Source organism: Rhinopithecus roxellana, chromosome 5 (genome assembly GCF_007565055.1).
Source record: "Rhinopithecus roxellana isolate Shanxi Qingling chromosome 5, ASM756505v1, whole genome shotgun sequence".
In the NCBI taxonomy this organism is placed as follows: Eukaryota; Metazoa; Chordata; class Mammalia; order Primates; family Cercopithecidae; genus Rhinopithecus; species Rhinopithecus roxellana.
The window spans coordinates 134,847,120-134,854,321 of record NC_044553.1 but is presented as its reverse complement, the minus strand read 5'-3'; the positions used below and the strand labels follow the sequence as shown (position 1 = coordinate 134,854,321).

Here is a 7,202-nt window from a genome sequence, read left to right as displayed (position 1 = left end):
TGACTGGAGCTGGTTTTTAAAAACTGATTTTTAGACCTTGTAAATCCTGGGAATGAACCACATTCACAGCCCCCACAAGAAAGAAGGAAAGAAAGAGAGAGAGAGATCATAAAATGGAGGCAGTGGCCAGTCTAAAGAACCATTTGCAGTTCTTTTGTTTCAGGTTTGTGAGGCTGAATTGGGATCCCAGGAGTATGCACCTGCCCCTGCACCAGGAGTGCTGAGCCCCCACCCTGCCCCTCCAACCCCTGCAAGGCCCCTGCCTCAGTCACAGAAGCAATTCCTGGAAGCAAAGCAGAAACTCATCCAGGTAAAAAAAATAACATTTGGGACTCATCAGTTTGCAGGGATATTTTCCTTTTGAAAAACTCTAAATCCTCATAAACAGAATTAAAACACAAACTGGCAAACAAGAAAAAGCTGTCTACACAAATATGACAAAATGGTTATCAATCCATGAGGGCAACACTAAAATTGAACGGGGCAAAACAGCAGCAGACTATAATTTATAGAAGAAATATAATTTATAGAAAAATGCCATTCAGCCACACAAAAGATTCACCCTCTCTAGTAATCAGAGAAATACATCTTAAAATACGACATGTTTTTTATCAATCAAATTGACAAATGTTTATAAATAAAACGTAGTATGTACAGTGACAAAAGTACTCGGACAATTTTGTCAGAATGTGAACGGCTATTATCTTTCTGGAAAGACACTTGTCAATATTTATCTATCTAGAGCTTTTAATTTTATTTATTTATTTTAGAGACAGGGTCTCCGTCACTCAAGCTGGAGTGCAGTGGTGCAATCATGTAAACTGAAACACCTGAGCTCAAGAGAGCCTCTTGCCCCAGCCTCCCAGGTAGCCAGGACCACAGGTAGGTACCACCATGCCTGGCTAATTTTTGTATGGACAAGGTCTTGCTATGTTGCCCAGGCTGATCTCAAACTCCTGGCCTCAAGTGCTCCTTTCGGTCTGGGCCTCCTGAGTAGGTGGGATTACAGGATTTTGCCACCACAGCCAGCCTTATCTAGAGCTTTTTAAAGGGTCCCCACATCAGCCTAATAACGCCATGTCTCAGAATCTTTCCTAAGGAAGCAATTAGCCACTCAAGTGAGGTTGCTCATCGTGGGATTGTCTATGACAGCAAAAAATCAAAAGCAGGGCCCGGTGTGGTGGCTCACGCCTGTAATCCTGGCACTTGGGAGGCTGAGGCAGGTGGATCACCTGAGGCCAGGAGTTCGAGACCAGCCTGGCCAACATGGTAAAACCCCGTCTCTACTAAAAATACAAAAATCAGTCGGGCGTGGTAGTGGGTGCCTGTAATTCCAGCTATTTAGGAGGCTGAGGCAGGAGAATCGCTTAAACCTGGGAGGCAGAGGTTGCAGTGAGCCAAGATGGCGTCACCAGCTGGGCAACAAGAACGAACTCTATCACACACACACAAAAAGAAACAGGGTCTTACCGATGTGATTAAATTAAGATTCTTGTGATGGGAAGATTATCCTAGATTATTTGGGTGGGCCCTAAATGCCATCAAAGTGTTCTTCAAAGAGGGAGGCAGAGGGAGATTTGACACAGACAGAGGAGGAGGCGGCAATGTGAGCACAGAGGAAGAGATTGGAGCGATGTGGCCAGAAGCCAAGGATGCAGCCACCCCCAGAAGCTAGAAGAGGCACTGGACAGATTCTCCCCTCCAGCCTCTGGAGAATGCTCCGCCCTGCTCACACCTTGAATTTGGCCCAGTGATAGGTATTTCAGACTCAAGGCCTCCAGGACTGTGAGAGAAGAGATGACTTGTTTTTTGTTTGTTTTGTTTTGTTTTTTTAGACGAAGTCTTGGTCTTGTCCCCCAGGCTGGAGTGCAATGGCGCGATCTCGGCTCACTGCAACCTCCACCTCCCGGATTGAAGCGATTCTGCTTCGGCTCCCCGAGTAGCTGGGATTACAGGCATGCACCACCACGCCCAGCTAGTTTTTATATTTTTAGTAGAGACGGGGTTTCACCATGTTGCCCAGGCTGGTCTAGAATTCCTGACCTCAGGTGATCCACCCGCCTCGGCCTCCCGAAGTGCTGGGATTACAGGCGTGAGCCACCGCGCCTGGCCGGATGACTGCTGTTTTAAGTCACCTAGCTGTGGTAATTTGTGAAGACAGACACAGGAAATAAACACCCCCTCCAAATACGGTGAATTTGGAGGAGCACGTGCTAAGAATCCCTGAAGGGAGCTGACATCTGACATGCTCCCGTAGTAAGGCCAGTGTCCGACCTCCCTCCTTTCTGCCGGCTCCTGCCTTCGCTTCTCTCTTCTGCCCTCCATGAGCCTCCACGATGAGGTGTAAAGATGAAGACGTGTCTACACCGGGAAGAAGGGGATGGTAGGGAGGAGGGTAGGGAGCACACATCTCCAGGTTTGTATCATTTCTGCAACCGAGAAGTGAGTTCTCTTTTTTCCCTTGTATCCACACATACACATTCAGGGAAAGATTGTGATTGGTCTTCTTGGGTCTGGTGCACAACTCTTAGGCCAATCAGTTTAGGCCAGGGCTAGGGCCCAGCACTGTGATTGGCAGCCCCAACAGAATCCCATGGACTCTGAGAAGGACAGCGCCACCAAAAGAGCAGAAGAAAGGGATGTTGGGCAAAGCAGCTGAAATAGCGAAAATCTGTATTTGATCTACAAACAGAACACTGGGCTGGGTGCGGTGGCTCACACCTGTAATCCCAGCACTTTGGGAGGCTGAGGCAGGTGGATCACCTGAGGTCAGGAGTTCAAGACCAGCCTGGCCAACATGACGTCTCTACTAAAAATACAAAAATTAGCCGGGTGTGATGTGCGCCTGTAATCCCAGCTACTCGGGAGGCTTAGGCAAGAAGATCGCTTGAACCTGGGAGGCAAAGGTTGCAGTGAGCCAAGATCACTGCCACTGCACTCCAGCCTGAGTGACAGAGCAAGATTCCATCTCAAAAAAATAAAATAAAAATAAAATAAAATAAAGAGAAAAGAACACTGCAGTCTTTCATAAGCTTTCCCAGAATCCCTCTCTGAGTTTTCAAATCATAGCCAGGATCGTAGATTGTTAGAATGTGAAGTAATAGAAAAGGTCATCTGGTTCAATCTCCTCATTTTCCTAGGAAACTGAGGCCCAAGGCAGGAGAGTAACTTTCCCCAAGGTCACACAGCTAGTAAAGCTATAGAGCTGGGACAGTATCTAGTTCCAATTCATGGCCAAGTGCTCTTTCAGCTTCTCTGTCCCTGCCAGCAGTTAGCACGCTACCTACCCTCCAGCACCTACTACCTTGAATAGGGCCCAGGGTCTGGACTGGGGAGGATGGCTGGCTTCTGTATTCCCAGAACAGGCTAAGCCTCCTCCTCTTCTGACCTCCTTTACTCCAGCCCAGCAGGCTGGGACACAGATACTCTGGAAGGGCTGGAAGGACTGGTTCTCCTGGGGACATCCTCCACTTCGAGTACCTGCTGAAGCAGGCCCTGGCCACCAGCATGCAGCTCAGCCTCCTCGCCAGGCCCCTCAACTCCAAGGCTGGAGGGCTACTGGCAGCTTCAAATTAGTTCCTAAGCACAAGATGAAAATCCAGTCTAGGAAGATGCCCCCCGCCCCTGGACAGCCCCCAGGAGAGCTAATGAGGCCAGGGGAAACCGCCCCAAGAAACCAGGTGAGGCAAAGAAAGACCCTCCCAACTTGAGCAAGGTGAAAAAGGCAGCCAGGAAGCCAGCAGAGGTGCAGACGTCTCCTCCCAAATTAGGTACCGCCAGGGAGAAGACCCCCCCAGCAAGACAGTGAGGCTGAGGACACCAAGGCAAAGCTAAGCAAGGCCCCCCACAAAGCCAAAGTCATGCAGGCCTCTTCCTGTGCCAATGGGCTCAGCAAGAAGTCAAAGGCCAAAGGCAGCAGGAGCAGCTAAGGAGACGCTGAGGCCCACAGGAAAATCAAAGCTGGGAGTAAGAGTTCAAAACTCACGGCCAGCAAGGTCAAGAACGGCGCTGCTTCCCACACCAAAAAGAAGACGGTGGCCAAGGCCGAGGCCCCAAAAGGGGCAGCTGCTCAGGGTGCTGGGCAGAGGCCAAACACCAAGGCAGCTTCTCCTGCTGGGGGCAGTGTGTCCAAGGTGGTGCCTGCACACCTGACCGGGAAGACAGAAGCCTCCAAGGGCCTGAGAAAGCTTGGGCTGTCCATCAAGGCCTCATGATCCGAAGTGTTCAGAGGGCTGAGGCCTTGCGCCGGGGTGGAAATGGAGAGAGATTGAGCCTCTGCCCTAGTTTTTATTCCCCATCAAGCTCACGACTCTATTTGTTTAATTGTAAGCTATTTATCAATAAAGACTTTTGGTTTTTTTCCCAACCCCTGCCCCCCAAAAGAAGTCCAGGGCAGGAGAGTAGCTTTCCCCAAGGTCACACAGCTAGTAAGCTACAGAGTTGGGGCAGGATCTAATTCTGATTCGTGGGCCAGTGCACTTTCATCTTCTCTGTTTTCTTGGGTCAGGTGTCTCTGTGTCTGTCAGCAGCCCTCCGGTCCCTGCTACCCTGAAAGGTGTTTTTGTCTCTCTTCCTCACGCCACCTCCCGATCTGGGAAGACACAGATGTGTTCCGGAAAAATGCACTAAGATCCAGCATTTCAGTTCCAGTTGTGCCACTCTTATGATGTGATTTTTGGCCGCAGTTTCATTACCTATCAATTAGGGACAAGAATTTTTATTGGAAAGAGTCATTCTGAAGACAATGTGGAATGTATCTGAAATTGCCATCCCTGTGAATATAATAATATTCCATACACAGTTGTCAAGTTTGCAATTACAGGCAATGACTTGACTTAGATTCCCTAAGATCATCTGTTTGCAGGGCCTCAGCCCATTGAAATGAATTTTCTTTGCTACTTACCTAGTTTCAGGCCATCTGCAACTTTGTCCTTCCTTTCTCCAAGTCCATGTGTTAACTAAACTTTCCTATACCTTATCAGTTTTTTGATATTGATCAAGATCAAACCAGATGAAAATGCTATTTTGTGGCTTTGTTTTCTATCTGCTACTCCTTCCTCTGTGTCCCCATCTAATAAAGAAGCAACACTTTCCTTTATTCTCCTCTTTTTTTGCAATATCTTTGATGACTGTTTTTCTGAGCCTATTATGTACTCAGTTCACACATTGTTTCAGTTTTTGCTTTGGTTTTCTGGTTTTTGTCTCCCTAAGGTTTCAGCAGTGTATCATTTTTTTTCTTTTCTTCTGGCAAAGAAGCTTACATTATAAAAAAGGGAGAGATCATTTTTGAAGTATTACATTGCTTACAGCAATGCATGGTTCATGGAAAACAAACTTTAATTGACAATGATGACAGTTAATTCTGGGATTTTTGGTTCTTGTGACTTCACTCATTCAAACTTGAATCAACACTAGTTTTGTTGGTCTGATTTAAGAAAGGAATATATTCTGGCCGGGCGCGGTGGCTCAAGCCTGTAATCCCAGCACTTCGGGAGGCCGAGACGGGCGGATCAGGAGGTCAGGAGATCGAGACCATCCTGGCTAACATGGTGAAACCCCGTCTCTACTAAAGAATACAAAAAACTAGCCGGGCGAGGTGGCGGGCGCCTGTAGTCCCAGCTACTCGGGAGGTTGAGGCAGGAGAATGGCGTAAACCCAGGAGGCGGAGCTTGCAGTGAGCTGAGATCCTGGCCACTGCACTCCAGCCTGGGCGACAGAGCGAGACTCCGTCTCAAAAAAAAAGAAAGAAAAAAAACAAAGAAAGGAATATATTCTAGTTTGAGATTCTACTTGCTTGGTCAGGAATTCTTAGCTATGACGCTAAGAGCATGATTCATATGAGAAATGGTTAATAAATTGGACTCCATCAAATAAAAAAAATTTGCTCTGCAAAAGACCCTGTTAAAAAAAAATAATAAAAAACAGGCTGCAGATTGGGAGAAAACATTTGCAAACTCCATATAGGACTAGTATCTATAGTATGTATTTTAAAACCCTCAAACTGTAACAGTAAAAAAAAGTCAACAATTTAATCAGGAAATGAGCAATAGACATGAAGAGACATTTCACTGAAAAAGATATGCAGATGAAAAATAAGCATATGAAAAGATGTTCAATAGCACTGGCCTCAGGGAAATGTAAATTAAGGCCACAGTGAGAAATTACTACACATCTATGGAACAGCTCAAATGCAAATAAGTGACAGTATCAAATCCTGGTGAGGATGCAGAGAAACTGGATCTTCCATATATGGCTGGTGGGAATGTGAAATTGTATAGCCACTCCCAAAAACACTTGATCAGTTTTTTAAAAAAACAAACATATACTTACCATATGACCCAGAAATAGCACTCCTGGGCATTTATCCCAGAGAAATAAAAACTTATGTCTGTTAGCAGCAGAATGTATCTGAGTCACGTGGCACCAAAGTATGTTACCAACTGCAAATCCATACAGGTCTGCAGCAACCTCAATTCTTGCCGCCTCAGAAGAAAGAATTCAATGGGTATAAGGAAGGAGAGACTGAGGCAAGTTTTAGAGCAGGAGTGAAAGTTTACTAAACAGCTTTAGAGGGGGAATGAAAGGAAGTAAAGTACACTTGGAAGAGGGCCAAGAGGGCGACTAGAGAGATCCAGTGTACTGTTTGACCTTTGACTTGGAGTTGTATACCTTGGCATACTTTCAGGGTCTTGCATGGCTTTTTTCCTGATTCTTCCCCTGCGGTGAGCTGTAAGCATGTGTAGTGGCCTGGTAGTACTTGGGAGGGGGTACATGCGCAGTGTGTTTGCTGGAGTTGTACGCATGCTCACTTGAGACGTTCCTTATGAATCCAGCGTTCCTAGAGTTAAACTCTGCCGTTTTGCCTCTTAATGTGCATGCCTGAGCCCACTCGTCCCAGTTCTGGAGATCTTATCAGGAAGCTGCTGATCACCAGTTTCAGGTTTTTTCTATCTATTGGGACACTGCCTTTCCCTGGGGCAAGCTGTGACCAAATATTATTTTAGAGAGACAGCTGGCAACTGCCTGATCATCATCTGATGGATGCCTGACATTCCTGGTGTGTGTGTGGTGAGGGGAACCCTCTCCTGCCTTGCTCATGTCTGACTAGCTACCTACTGTAACATGTCCACACAAAAACCTGTATATGATTGTTCATAGTTCCTTTATTTTTATAGCTAAACCTGGAGATGATCAGCTGATTC

The 7,202-nt window shown here is 46.6% G+C and overlaps 1 pseudogene; it reads left to right on the top strand.

Moving 5' to 3' along the window:
* The first annotated feature begins 2,349 nt into the window (after window positions 1-2,349).
* On the top strand, window positions 2,350-4,271 carry LOC104677633 (annotated as a pseudogene).
* Window positions 4,272-7,202: the final 2,931 nt, after the last annotated feature.